The sequence below is a fragment of the Saimiri boliviensis genome, chromosome 20 (genome assembly GCF_048565385.1).
Source record: "Saimiri boliviensis isolate mSaiBol1 chromosome 20, mSaiBol1.pri, whole genome shotgun sequence".
NCBI classification, from domain to species: domain Eukaryota; kingdom Metazoa; phylum Chordata; class Mammalia; order Primates; family Cebidae; genus Saimiri; species Saimiri boliviensis.
In genome coordinates, this window is record NC_133468.1 from 5,939,423 (window position 1) to 5,952,248 (window position 12,826).

General features: G+C 44.6%; 1 pseudogene; it reads left to right on the forward strand.

Moving 5' to 3' along the window:
- Positions 1–1,157: 1,157 nt before the first annotated feature.
- On the forward strand, positions 1,158–2,095 carry LOC101028540 (olfactory receptor 1D2-like; annotated as a pseudogene).
- The last annotated feature ends 10,731 nt before the right edge of the window (positions 2,096–12,826 follow it).

Genomic DNA, 12,826 nt, shown 5'->3' on the forward strand with positions numbered 1-12,826 from the left:
TCTGTAGTGTCCTGGGTGAAAGAGACTGATATCTTGGACCAAAGTGGACAGATGTAATTCTGGGCGTTCTCGAAACTCTGCTATGTAAGACAAGGGTCATGCAAGGTTGATCTGTTGGGTTTCATAGGATGGAATCCTGAAAGTCTGAAGGCCTGGCTCTCTGGGGACTTTGAGGGTCACTGTATACAAAGCTTTTGCAGACAACACAGTGAGGCCCAGAGTAGAGAAGGAGCAGGACAAGGTCACACAGCTGGTCAGTGGGGAAGGCCAGGCTGGGAACAGCATCTCCAGGCTGTGGGACATACATTTTCTGGTGGCCAAAACCCAGACAGTCTAGAAAAAGGCTCATACATAGAACTGAGCAGCACAGTCTGCAGGTTTCCGGCCAGTAAAGCCTGCTCCAGGCCTTCACATGCTGGCCGCATCTTCCATCATGACACTTTGGGAGGGTTTACCAACATCTTTTCACACCAGGCTCTGCCTCCCTAACTGTCGGCACTTTTAGATGAGAGCCCATCCCAATTGCCATTGACTCCCTGCCATTGACAAGGACATGCTGGCTGAATTGAGGTCAAAGACTTAGGGATGCTGCCTTCAGTCCCAGCATCTGAGAACCAAGTAGGCCGACCCTCTGTAGCATGATGACTACATGGGCTCAGGATTCAGCAGATGAAGTAACTGAGCAAACTGAGGGTACTGGGCGCAGTGGCTGACTCCTGTAACCCCAGCACTTTGGAAGGCTGAAGCAGGCAGATCACCTGAAGTCAGGAGTTGGAGACCAGCCTAGCCAACGTGGTGAAACTCCATCTCTACTAAAAATACAAAAATTAGTTGGCCGTGGTGACAGATGCTTGTAATCCCACTACTTGGGAGGCTGAGACAGGAGAATCGCTTGAACCTGGGAGGCAGAGGTTGCAATGAGCCGAGACCGTGTCGCTGCACGCCAGCCTGGGCAACAAGAGCAAAACTCTATTGCAAAAATAAAAATACAAAAAGCACTGAGTAAAAAATGACAGCTGTTGCAGCATGAAAGCTCTGTTCATTTATCTAATTGCAAATGAACTGCAATCTGATTCTGAACATAAAGCAAACCCAGCTCTGCTGAGTGACTTTCCCCGTGGTCTGTGCAGCCTGCTACCTCCCTGAGCTGCAGCGGGATGTCCAGCGGGAAGGAGGATGAGACGAGAGTTGGTGAGTTCCTCCCGCTCGGCATCACCGGTGACCCAGGGCAGCGGCAGCTCCTCTTCTGGCACTTCCTGTGTGTGTACTTAGTCACCGTGGCTGGAAACACACTCATCATCTGGGCATCCGCTCCGACCCTCCCCCACACACCCCCATGTATTTCTTTCTCACCCACCTCTCCTGTGTCGACATCTGCTTCACCACCAGCCTGTTCCCCAAGCTCCTTGTCAACCATGTGGCAGGAACATGGATGATCTCTTATCCCCACTGCCCGACTCAGATGTACTTCCTCATCTCCTTTGCCAACGTGGACACCTTTCTGCTGGCCGTCATGGCGCTGGACCGCTACGTCGCCATCTACAGCCCCCTGCAGTACTGCTCCATCATCACCCCCCAGCTCTGTCGGGGGCTGGCCATGCTAGCGTGGGCGGGCTCCAGCCTCATCTCCCCGGTCCACACGGTCCGCATGAGCAGATTGGCATTCTGCTTCTCTGCCAGGGAGATCTCACATTTCTACTGCGACGTCTACCTGCTCATGAAGATTGCCTGCTCAGACACACATGTCAATCAACGTGTGTTCCTAGGGGGTGTGTTCCTGGCCCCCTGCGTGCTCATCTCCTACATCTGCATTGCTGCAGCTGTCCTGCAGATTCCGTCTGCCACAGGAAGGTGCAGGACATGTTCCGCATGTAGCCCCCACTTGTCTGTGGTCACCCTGTTCGATGGAACTGTCCTGGGGATCTACATATGACTCCCAGACTCCTTTTCAGCCCAGGACACCCTAGCAATCATCATGTACACCGTGGGGACCCCCATGCTAAACCCCTTCATCTATAGCCTGAGGAACAAGGACATGCAGGAGGCCATGAGAAGGCTCTTCAGCAGGGACTCACACCCATTGAGGTGCTGGTGAGTGCTGGGCTGATGTCCCAGGAGGTTCAAGATAGGAGGAAATGGAGCCTGACTCGAAGTCATCTCAACACCACCTCCTTCCACACATCCATTTAGACTATTTTTAGAAAAGGGAAAAATCCTCTGAAATTGGAAGTGTAATAGAAGAGAAGTTTACTATTAGAAGAGATATGCCTATCTCTGGGAATCTAAATCAGCTGCAGGTAACAGAAAATTCCAATTACATCTAGTTAAACAAGATGGGCTTTGTTTTTGTCTTCCATAATGACAACTCCAGAGTAGGGAGTCCAAGGGCAGAAATGTGGCTCCTTCTAGATCTCTCCTCCACCAGCCATAGAGTGAGGCTTTCACCCCTATGTTTCCAAAATGGCTGCTGGGGATCCCACCATCTTGTCCCGTCACACTGGAAGAACGAGGAGAGGAAGGGTAAAAGGGCTTTATCGCTTTCCAGGGATTTCCAGAATCGCCACTCGGCATCTTCTTTTCACCTCTCGGTGGCCACCTGCCTGCAAAGCAGGCTGGGAAAGGTGGTTGTCATATGCTGCTGCTGTTTGTTCTCTTATTTGTTAGGGTTAGACATGTTGCCACTCCAATGAAATAGAGATTTTCTTAGAAAGGAAGAGAAGGAAGTGAATAATGGACAAACGTCAGGAAGGTTTGCTGCAATACCTGACTTATTTTGCCACATTCACAGATGTGAGATCATACTGTTGTTTTAGAATTTTGTACATGGATTCCCTCTGGACTGATTACATATTAGGGGCAAACCAGATGCCTTTCCACACTCCTGAGACTACAGAATCAGAAGACAATCCCATGGTTCTTCTAAACATCAGACTGAGGTTCCTTCTGGTGGAGACAGCAGTATGAGGAAAAGGGATAGGGAATTTTGTGGCATTAACTTTTTGTCAGACTAGAATTTTTTTTAAGGAGGAGTAGATTTTATTCGAGATTTGCTTTTCCTCTGTGGGAACATTTGTTTGTTTGAGTTTCGCTCTTGTTGCCCAGGCTGGAGTTCAGTGACACGATCTCGGCTCACTGCAACGATCTCGGCTCACTGCAACCTCTACCTCCCGGGTTCAAGTGATTCTCCTGCCTCAGCCTCCCAAATAACTGGGATTACGCGTGCGCACCCACCACCATGCCCAGCTAACTTTTGTGCTTTTAGTAGAGACGGGGTTTCACCATGTTGGCCAGGCTGGTTGCAAACTCCTGACCTCAGGTAATCCGTCCACCTTGGCCTCCCAAAGTGTTGGAATTACAGGCTTGAGTCACCGCGCCCAGCCCCTCTGTGGGAACTTAACATGGGAAAAAAATGTATATTGTTCAAATTTTGCATGTTATAATATTGATATAAATTGCTCTTAAAATAAAGCACCAAAATACTCCAAATGTAATAAAGGAGACAACAAAGCATATAGTAAAATATCAACATTATAGTAAAATATCAAATATTTCACAAGGCTTTGTGGGACATATATTTCTAGGTCCAATATCAAGGGCTAAATGAATACAATTTTTTAAAAATCGGCGGCATGAGACTTTGTAATTACTATGCCTTCCTATTTTTTTCTATGCTCTGATGTTTTGACATTGAGGGCCTCTACAATGGGAGAGGGACTGCCCCTCCCAGAGCTAGGTAATACCTAGAGATGCAAACAACTCACCCAGGGTGGTGGCTTTGACACGCAAGCTCATCATTCCAGAACCCAGACCACCCCCAGCTCCTCACTCTGGGCCAACACTTCTCTTCCTTAATTATCCCAAGTCCTGGTATCAGGCCGCTAGGTACGGATCCTATGCCCAGAGCTCACTGAAATTATTCAAATCAGCCAGTCTTAAGCCTGTGTAACCTGCTTCTCCCATTCCTGACTGCAGAAACCACAACAAAGCCTCCTCCCCGTGTTTTCTTCTTGCCTCCTTTACCTCCTGACCAATGCTAGCACTTCCCCCGTGGCCCTCCGTGGTATTCTGTGCCTCCTGTTTCCGCAATCTGTGATATAAAAATGTCTTCCTGGGCCGGGTGCGGTGGCTCACGCCTGTAATCCCAGCACTTTGGGAGGCCGAGGCGGGTGGATCACGAGGTCAAGAGATCGAGACTATCCTGGTCAACATGGTGAAACCCCGTCTCTACTAAAAATACAAAAAATCAGCTAGGCATGGTGGCGCGTGCCTGTAGTCCCAGCTGCTCGGGAGGCTGAGGCAGGAGAATTGCCTGAACCCAGGAGGCAGAGGTCGCGGTGAGCCAAGATCGTGCCATTGCAATCCAGCCTGGGTAACAAGAGCAAAACTCCGTCTCAAAAAAAAAAAAAAAAAAAAAGTCTTCCTTCAAGACAGTCATGTCTGTGTTTGTGTGTCTTACCATACCTGAGTAAAACAAATCCTTGGAACATGTTTATCCCGATGTGACTGTTTGCTTGCTTTTGTATTTTTACTAGAGACAGGGTTTCACCATGTTGCCCAGGCTGGTCTCGAACTCCTGACCTCAAGTGATCTGCCCATCTCAACCTCCCAAAGTGCTGGGATTACAGGCGTGAGCCACCACACCCAGCCCCAATGTGGTAGTTTTAAAATTGAGAATATCTAGTAAGCTTGGAGTGGTAAAGTAGGTGCTTAAGGTGTGAATCAAAGGTAAATCAGACTGATTGATGGTGATATGGAGAGGAGACAGGGAAATACTGGGTAGAAGAGAGTGGTTCCCTGGCAAATGCTCTACCCTCAAGCCTGAAGACCTGTAGCCATAAGTGAGGACAGGCATTTCTGTTTTCACACCCAAAAAGTTGCCTTTTGGCCCACCACACCCCCCTATCCTGTGTTCATATAAACCCAAGACCTTAGCAGGCACAGACACAAGTGGTTGGATGTCAAGAGGTGCAGCGGAACAGACCAGCAGACACCAGCAGGCTAGCCATGGTAGAATCACATTGGCAGCAGAGAAAGACAGAAGAGGAAGGCCATCTGAACACCAAGGGGAATTCAACTGGGGACGATCAGAGAACAGGCAGGCTGACTCCAGGAGAAGACTACCTTCTCACTCCATCCCCACTTCCAGCTCCCCATCGCATCTCACTGACAGCCACCTCTGCCACTCAATAAAACCTTGCACTCATCCTTTCAGCCCATATGTGATCTGATTTTTCTGGCACACTGGGCAAGATCTCAGGCTGTCACACTGGCCCCCTGCCCTTGCAGTAAGGCAGAGGGTTTATTGAGCTGATTAACACAAGCCATGTGCACAGTGCTCCATGAAGGTGGAAGCTCCTACACTTTGTTACCAGAGCAGCATGAATAATCAGCTACCACTCCTCCTCCCGTCATTTCTCATCCCCACTGAGTGTCAGACTGTTGCCAGATCAGAAAGTCGGGACCCTGTCTTGCAAATCTGGGGATTGCATAACATGTATTGGGTGATCTGAATAGTATTCTGAGGGACCAAAGCAGACATCTGCTTTGGTTTCATCCCACTTGGTTACAGTAGCTTCCCTAAACCCCAGTGGCATTTATCAGATGATTTAAAGAGGTAAAACCTCTTTTCGCCCCCTTTTTGGAGGCAGACATTTAAGAGACTCTCATTCATTGATGCAGGTAGAGGGCCACTTCATTTATTTCCCTTTACTCAGGGATTAGTGTCCTTCACCATTTGATGCCCAGTGTCCTGAAACCATCAATTCGTACGTTTTGTCCACTTTTAGCTGTTCACTGTCTGCTACTCCACTCTAGCCAGAAGTGGCTAGATTATCCAGATACCTTTTTTCTTTTTAGACAGTCTTACTTTGTTGCCCAGACTGCAGTGCAGTGGCATGATCTCAGATCACTGCAATCTGCATCCCAGGTTCAAGTGGTTCTCCTCTTTCAGCCTCCCAAGTAGCTGAGACTACAGGCACCTGCCATCATGCCTGGCTAATTTTTCTTTCTTTTTTTCTTTTCTTTTTTTTTTTTTTTTAGAGGAGACGGGGTTTCACCACACTAGCCAGGCTGGTCTCAAACTCCTGACCCCAAATGATCCCCCTGGTTTGGTTTCATCCCACTTGGTTACAGTAACTTCCCTAAACCCCAGTGGCATTTATCAGATGATTTAAAGAGGTAAACCCCCACTTTGGCCTCCCAAAGTGCTGGGATTACAGGCATGAGCCACCACACCCACCCCAGATAATTTATTTTTGACAAAGACCTCAATGCAATTAACTAAGGAAAAGGGCAATCATTGCAACAAGTGATGCTGGAACAACTGGATTTCCACATGGGTAAAAAGTGAACTTCAATCCCTACACGAACATTACCTCAAAATGGATCATATGTAAGGGCAAAATTATAAAGCTTCTAGAAGAAAACAAAGGAGAAAATCTTTACAACCTTAGTGGATATAAGATTTCCTAAATAGGACACATAGGTTCTAACTATCAAAGAAAAAAGGCGATAAATTAGACTCTGTAAAAATTAAACATTTTTCACCAAAAGATATCCTTAAGAAAATGAAAAGACAAAAGCAAGCCACAGACCAGGAGAATGAATATGAATATATATGTTCATATATATATAATATATAATAAAAAAATTGTTTGTATATTCTGGGAGGATTTTTACCCAGAATATATAAACAGTTTACACAAAAAATTAAAAGACAAACAATGTAATAAAAATGGGCAAAGGACAGTCTATGAGGACTGTCTGTACTTCTGGCTCCACTTTGCTGTAAACCTAAAAACAGCTCTAAAAAACAAAATCTATTTTTTTTAATATGGGTGAAACTGATTTGGGAAAGAAGACAAAATATCCTATCCATGTTTTTAAAATAAACATGCTGGGAGGCTGAGGTGGGCAGATCACCTGAGGTCAGGATTTTGAGACCAGCCTGACCAACATGGAGAAACCCTGTCTCTAATAAAATACAAAAAATTAGCCAGGCGTGGTGGTGCATACCTGTAATCCCAGCTACTCGGGAGCTGAGGCAGGAGAATCACTTGAACCTGGGAGGCAGAGGTTGCAGTGAGCCGAGATGGTGCCATTGCACTCCAGCCTGGGCAACAAGACCAAAACTCTATCCCCCCCCCCACAAAAAAAAAGTTAATTTTGAGATATCTAAAAGAGACACTTGCTAAAGTATGAAATCGATAGAGGAAATGGGGAGATACAAGTCAAAGGACACAAAATAGCAGATGCATGGGATGAACGAGTCTAGACATCTAATGTACAACATGAGGGCTAAGGTTAATAAAACTGTACTGTACTGAGGATTTGTGTTAAATAGATTCTAGCTGCTAGTCACAAAAAAGTAACTATGTTCGATGATAGATATGTTAATCAGCTTCACTATAGTAACTGCTGTACTAACTATATGTATCCCATAATAACATGTTGCAATCCTCAAATGTACATGATAACATTTATTTTAGAAAACAAAAGTGATACCTGTACTCTGGTTTGATATGTTATTTCTGTCAATTAACACTACATTTGGCATGTTAAGCACTGTTATACTACTATACAATATTGCTTATAAAAATATTATGGATATTATGGAATTATTTTGACCCAAACAATGACATAATTTTTTTTTAGATGGAGTCCCTCTCTGTCACCCAGATTGGAATATAGTGGCATGATCTCAGTTCACTGCAACCTCTATCTCCTGGTTCAAGTGATTCTCCTGCCTTAGCCTTCCGAGTAGCTGGGACTACAGGAGTGAACCACCATGCCTAGCTAATTTTTTTTCTTTCTTTCTTTCTTTCTTTTTTTTTTTGGGGGGGGGAGGGGGGTGGACTCTTGCTCTGTTGCCCAGGCAGGCTGGATTACAGTGGCACAATCTCAGCTCACTTCAACCTCCGCCCCCGCCAAGTTCAAGTGATTCTCCTGCCTCAGCCTCCCGAGTCACTAGGATTACAGGCACACACCATCATGCCTGGCTAATTTTTGTATTTTTAGTAGAGTTGGTGTTTCACCATGTTGGCCAGGCTGGTCTCGAACTCTTGGCCTCAAGTAATTCTCCTGCCTCAGCCTCCCAAAGTGCTGGGATTACAGGTGTGAGCCACTGCACCTGGCCACAATGACCTATTATTTGAGAAATAAATTGGATGTTAATGGCCCATTTTATAATTCAAATCCTGGTAGTCATGAGTATATTAACTTACATTCTTTTCTATATTTAAAAAGAACTAACCAATGTGTTATTATACTATAGTGTTGCAAGATGTTGTCATCGCGGAAGCTGGGTGAGGTATAAATAGAATCTCTTTATTTATTATACAGACATGTGAACCAACAATTATCTCAAAAATCAAAGTTTAATTTAAAAAAATTAACCAAAGATAGAGGAGACAGATGATAGGTAATGAGTTAACAAAATTCTTTATCCATCTCTGGAAAATAATATCACCTTGGGTTAACTTACTACCCCAGTTTCCCTACCTACCAAGAAAGCAGGTCAACTATGTTCCTAAGCAACTTACTATAGTTCTGATTGCCTTGGCAACCTGATAAAAATATTCATCAGATTCACTACTAGGGAACATTGCTTGTTGTAAACATGACTCCTGATTGGTAAACTGTATCTGAACTGGGCAAGTCCCTTGCAGGAACACTGAAAACTAAGCCATGTTCATAGGTTATTATAATGGTGGGTCCGGTAGGGCTTAGAGCTTCAAAGCCAGTGTGAGTTCCTTCTTATCTGACACATCAGAAGAAATCGCTGCTGAATAGCTGTACTTGCTTTTTTATTTTATTTTATTTTGACAGAGTCTTGCTCTGTCACCTAGGCTAGAGTGCAGTGGAGTGATCACAGCTCACTGCAACCTCCGCTTCCTAGGTTCAAGAGATTCTCCTGCCTCCAGGCTGGTCCCAAGCTCCTAGCCTCAAGTTAAGTGACCCTCCCTCCTCAGCCTCCCTAAGTGCTGGGATTACAGGCATGAGCCATTGAGCCCAGCCTGTTTCTGCTTCTTAAAAGACTACTCTCACTGACGGACAATGCCGGACACAGACAGTCTCACATGCTATGCTCCTTGCATTTCATCCAAACATCAGTGAAGCAATGCAATAGTGTGAAGCAATGTAATAGGTGAAATTGCGGCTGCTGAGCCAGAAAATATTTCTGAACTTGGTCAGGAGGATGACCACCTAAAAGTTACACCTATCTAACCTTAGATAGAAGGGCTAATCCATCACCTAAGCTCTTCGTGTTAAGATGCATGGGTATGTTTATTAACCATGTTTATTAACCTCTCCCTCTTGGGACAGAAAACGTTTGCCTCAATTTAAAGCTGTTGTTCAGATTTGTCTTTCTGTGTGGGTCATAGCTGCCTGGTGTCTGGAAGCCTTGGGAACATCCTGGCTCAGTTCCTCCAACACGGAATCATGTGTTTTGTGAATGTGCTGCTTTAGGCATTCAGCTGCAGGGGAACACTTTAAGGGTTATCTTGAAATCCCTGCAGAAAATATTCTCTGGTAGTTAAGACAGTGACATAACACAATTTGCTGCTGCTTGGTCTCTGCTAAACAAGCTATTGCTACTTGGTTTTTGTTAATGAAGGGAGCTCTTAAGACTCTTGTGAATTTGTCCTGCTTAAAATACATATTACAGCAAACAGACAGCTAAGATAAAAATGCTGCCACCATAGGATTCTTCATTGGAGGTGACTAAGACCAGCATGAGTCGGTGTTATTTACACCATCAACTCATTTCTCAGACTGATGTATTGCCAGACCAAGAAATGGAAAGTAGTAAGAGAATGTCAATAATAACGTGCATGAGATTAGAGTAAGTGTGGACTACTTGAAAGAACTGGCTCGATTATAAAGGTGTTGCTCAAACCTAATTAACAGCTTTAGTCTTGTTGAACAAGATTAGATTTGGATTTCAATTAGTGTTATTAACTGGCATAGGTATAATGATAATGCCGTACTGATTACAGGTTCAGGTTGTTATTTGTTAAATTATTAGACAATTTCTGTTAAATGTCACATAAGAAAAACGTAAAAGATAATTTAAGGATGGGAACTGTGGGGCTGAAGTGGACTGTGACACACTGAGGTCTTATGGGTGGTAGAGCAATTTGCTCTCAGCTGGGACCATCTGAAGACACAAGGCTGTGCTCCAGCTCAGGTCCACAGCTAAACAACGAGAAACATATCAGGAGAATGCAGAGCCTCTCGTCTGGTAAATTACTTGAGATGAAAGTTCTTAACAACATGAAAAATCTGAACTGAGTTTGATAAAATTCAGCCAGGCCTTTTAGGAGCATTTCCCACCAGTAGAACCCTCTTTTAGGAAATGTAAATTTGCTTTGCCAGGGAAGAGAGGCTAAGTTGAGTTAACTTGTACAAGGGGCTAAGGGACAATTTAAGTTTATATAGCATCTGGAGATTTGATTTAATTTAATTTACAGCTTGGAGAATAAGAAAATTGGTCTGTCTTGGAGACATCAAGCATCACTGCTGAAACACTGCAATTCTTGAGTGTCTTCGGACCTGCTTGTATCCTTTGCTACCAAAGAACCATGTTTCGCAGACTTCTAAAACTGAGTTGTTAATGCGTAAGAGACTTGAGCAGATACTTTGCAAAGTAATAAATACAAATGGTCCATAAGCACGTGAAAAGGTGCTCAACATCATCTGTCTTCAGGAAAATGCAAATTAAAACTGCAATGAGATACTACTATATAGTCAGACTAAAATGAAAAAGACGGCACTAGCAAGTGCTGGTGAGTATATGAGCAGTTGGAACTCTCATACATTGCTCTTGGAAGTGTACAGTGATATAACCACCTTGGAAAACTCTAGCAGTTTGGAATAGAGTTAAACATCACCTACTCCTATGGACAGAATGTTGTGTCCCCTCCTAAATTCCTATCTTGAAGCCCCAACTTGCATTGTGATGGTTTTTGGAGATGGGGTTTTTGGGAAATAATTAGGGTTAGAGGAGGTCATGAGGATGGGGCCCCTCCAATGGGATTAGCGTCCTTATAAAAAGGAGATTCCAGAGAACTTGCCCTCTCTCTTCCTGTGTTATAAGTTTTTTCTAACGTGGTCTTGAGTTGTCTTTCTTTGGAGAATGGCTATAAACAATAGCCCTGCCCTCACTGGGCACCAAAGATATTGCTCACAAATATTTACAGTTTGCTTTTCACAGGATCCTTCTTTATCCTGGCAAATGGCCTAATGGCCAAGTGCCCAATCTGTGACAGATGTCCCTTTCACAGGAAGCTTGTACATGGGGGAAGATGCCCTTGTAGCTGTTGCCTGACCTTTGTTCAGTTTATTCCTACCAAGACGGCCACTCTCTAGGGGAGGCCTGATGAGGAGGGCTGGGTTCGCCTGTGTCAGTCAGGTGAGGCACAGAGTGTGTGCAATAAAACACATGAAATAGGAGGAGAAGTTGATTCTCACAGATCCCAAAGAGAAGAGGGCACCGGACCTCACAGGGCCAGCAGGAAGTGGGGAGTCATTTGGGATACCCATGTTTAGCCAGCAGGTAGGGACTAAAAAAGAGAGGACCTCTGGGATTGAAACCTTTGTTGGGATCCAGGATGTGACCCCAGCAAGTTTCCCATGGGAAGCTCTAGTTGGTGTGTTTAGAGCAGGCGGGCATAAACTCCAGGTGGTCATGCTGTGACTGGGAAGTGGGCACTGTGGTGTATCTTGGCAGACCACGCAGGGTGAGGGGTCAGTCAAGTACATTGTCTCCAGCTACCCTCCAGGGAGACTGTCCCCAAGAGACAGTTGTACATGGCAGATATCTGAGTTGACCACTTTGAGGAACTGGGAGGAGTTCAAGTACTAGAAACTGTTAAGGATAACTAAGCCATGCTTCTGGTATGAGAAAGTCCAGCTTAAATTCAAAATGGGGGCTGGGCATTGTGGCTCATGCCTGTAATCCCAGCACTATGGGAGGCCAAGGTGGATAGATCACTTGAGGTCAGGAGCTCGAGACCAGCCTGGCCAACATGGCAAAACACCATCTCTACTAAAAATACAAAAATTAGCCAGGCATGGTGGTATACGCCTGTAATCCCAGATACTCAGGAGGCTGAGGCAGGAGAATTGCTTGAATTTGGGAGGTGGAGGTTGTAGTGAGCCAAGATCACACCACTGACCTCCAGTGTGGGTGACAGAGTGACTGCTGTCAAAAAAAAAAAAAAAAAAGAAAGAAAGAAAGAAAAAGAAAAAGAAAGAAAGAAAGAAAAGAAAAAGATTTCACAGCAACAAAAAATAAATTCACTGTTCCATGCACCTGCACAAAGAAGTCATGTGTATACACACAGGGAGAGGACTTTAGGCACAACCAAGAGAAGAAGCCTCAGAATGAAATCTGCCTTGCCAACACCTTGACCTTGGACTAGAACAGTGAGAAATTTCTGTTAAGTCACCTAGCGTATGGCATTCTGTTATGGCCATGCAAGCAGACCAATATACCTGACAACAACCAGCAATTCTGTCTTAGGTATTTACCCGAAGGAGATGAAATCCATGTCCACGAAAAGACTTGTACACCCAAGACTTGTACACTAATGTCCACAGCAGCCTTACAATAATTTCAAAACAATGCTAATATCCATCAACAGGTAATTAGAGAAACAAATTGTATGTGTGTGCAGTGAACTACTCCACAGCAATGAAAATGAAACTACCACTACACGGGCACCACGTATAAATCTCAGGAATAACATTATTGCATGAAAGATGCCAGACACAAATAAAGCACATACAGCATGATTCCATTTATATGATGTTTTAGAAGTGG